We start from the raw sequence: 2549 nt of genomic DNA on the forward strand, positions 1-2549 counted from the left end.
GGCGGTAACTCTATCTAGCAGACTGGAGATCCCAAGACTTAGATTTAAGGAGAAAAACAAAGTTGTGAATGACGGTTCGACAATGTCAACCAACTCAATCCATTATCATGATGAAGACAATGCTCAGGAACAAGGATACAACATTAAAAAATTGTCAATGAGTTAATAAAGCTTAATGATTTTAATGGTTTGCTAAGTTTGGCAGAGTTAACCAAATAATGTATCTACGTGATAACACGGTTAGAAATCACCTATGCGAGGGTGAAGTGTAAGACGCTTCAAAGAGAACTATTGTCAAAATCCTATTCTCTATACACTCATGAAATCATGAGGTGTTCATGGCTGAAACGAACACAACCGTAAGAACCATAAACGGTAAAGGGTTACTTGTTTGACATATGATTGTGTAGGTATACACCAAAGCTCGACGGTTAAAAGATATCACATTTACCGATTGATCGAGTGTATCCGACATATGTTCACTACGGAAAGTCCAAGGGAAAACCTACTTATCCAGATGCAATTAGTTCTTGCTTGTAAAGTACAAATACTTTTCGTTTCTTTGTCTTAGAGTCATGCGGGGTATTGTTGGGTTTTAAGAGGTGTGAATGAGAAAATGAAGAGTTGCGAATTTTATGAAAGGTTGCAACTATTATGAAAAGTTAAGATTTTTATGAAAAGTTGTGACTTTTATGAAAAGTTGCGACTTTATGAAAGGTAACGACTTTTCTGTAAGATTCTGACTTTTCCAAAGGTTTGTGACCTTTCTGGTAAGGCATAATAAGAACATTTTCGCACTATCCTTTGTTTTCTATAAATTGAGGGATTCCCTCTCATTTTAATAATAGAATTTCTGGACTTCTTCTACTATTACTAAATCTAGTATTCTAAGTTTACTGTATCGTCATTGAGTGGCTCGTTGACACCAGTATTTTGGGTATAAATACACTAGTGATTGAGATCATTTTATCCTGGGATGACATATTCCAATTCAAACCTCGGATACTAGAGGGGAATAATTTCCTTAAGGGAACACTTTGCATTCAGTAAGCTTGATCTTCTTTATGTTTTTCCAGATTCTGGTATGTGTTACATATTTAAATTTGTGAATTAATTCATGTTCTTTTGTTCTTCACTTGTTCATTAAAATTTGGTAACTTTGCGTCTCTGCAAGTTTATTGGAATCATAAGATTTTTTAAACACAGATTGACAACAATTCATCTTTAAGAAAAATATTTTGTATATTTTTTCTAATCTATTTCTTGTTCTAGTTTCTCTACTAGTTTTCATTTTCTAATAGTGAAACTGTTCTTAAACTTTGTTGTGTCTTATCATGTTCTTCAAAGTTTTGTTCTAAATATCTTAGGAATACAAGATAAATAACAGAAATTGCAGTGGTGTTTCCAGTGTCGATCTATTTCGTGGGGTGTTTGGATGGTGGAACAATGAAAAAAGGGAAAATGGGTTTATTTGGGTTTTTTTGTTATACTTATTTGGGTGGGTTTTTGGGTGAACTTTTAAATTAGGGATAAAAAGTAAATAAATTTTGGATAGACCGTTAAGATTGTGACACGTGTCTCTCTGTAAGTTTTAAGGGTATATACCACCCAAAATTTGGATGGTAGGGTCATCAATTTTCCAAAAGTATAACGAAGGGTATCTAAATACCATTTACATTAGTTCAGGTTTATATTTGATCTTTTTCCCTTGATAAAATTTTGACAATCAACTTTATTCATATACGTCTTTTAAGTTTTTAATTATTGGAATATATATATTACTTTTATGTCATTTTTAAACAATATATGTTACTCATATATCCTTATTTATGTAGCACTGATTCGATGGTCAAATCAAACATTATATATCTTTCAAATATTTTTACTTTTCAATTATTGTGTTTTGTAGTATTTTTACGTAATTTTTAGAAAATATATATGATTTCATTTGTTACAACTTATGTATGGCAAATAGAATTTCAAGAGTCCATCAATTTTTTGATCAAGTTCCTAGTTATTGAGATTTACAATACTTTTTACATAATTTAGTTATTGAGATATACAATACTTTTTACATAATTTTCATATAATAAAATTTGAATTATTTTTTACACAATTTTTAAAATATAACAAAAGACTAAAAACTAAGACAAGTAAATTAAAACAAAAAAATTATAAAAAAATATCAATTATTTTTTGACAGATTTGAAAAAGAAGACATGAGACAAATACTTCAAATTACTTTACACGGCCAAACTGTTTGTTGTAGTTCATACATATATCAAATGAACTTTGAGGTGACTAACTCATATTTATTCTTTGATTTTATATTCTTGCATTTACTTAAACATCTTCATTTGTAATATCATCATAAATGTATTATAAACTCCGTGATGATCATACAATACCTAGTTTTCTCTAATTTTTATTTTCTTCATGTTTGTTAATTAGTAGAGATCTGTTGTCTTGTTAGGATTAGTAAGGTAATGCCTAATCTCCTTACTTGTACTTATCTATATTTATATTTTTAATTTTTTTTTTAAAAAAGA

The sequence above is a fragment of the Solanum pennellii genome, chromosome 6 (genome assembly GCF_001406875.1).
Source record: "Solanum pennellii chromosome 6, SPENNV200".
NCBI lineage: Eukaryota > Viridiplantae > Streptophyta > Magnoliopsida > Solanales > Solanaceae > Solanum > Solanum pennellii.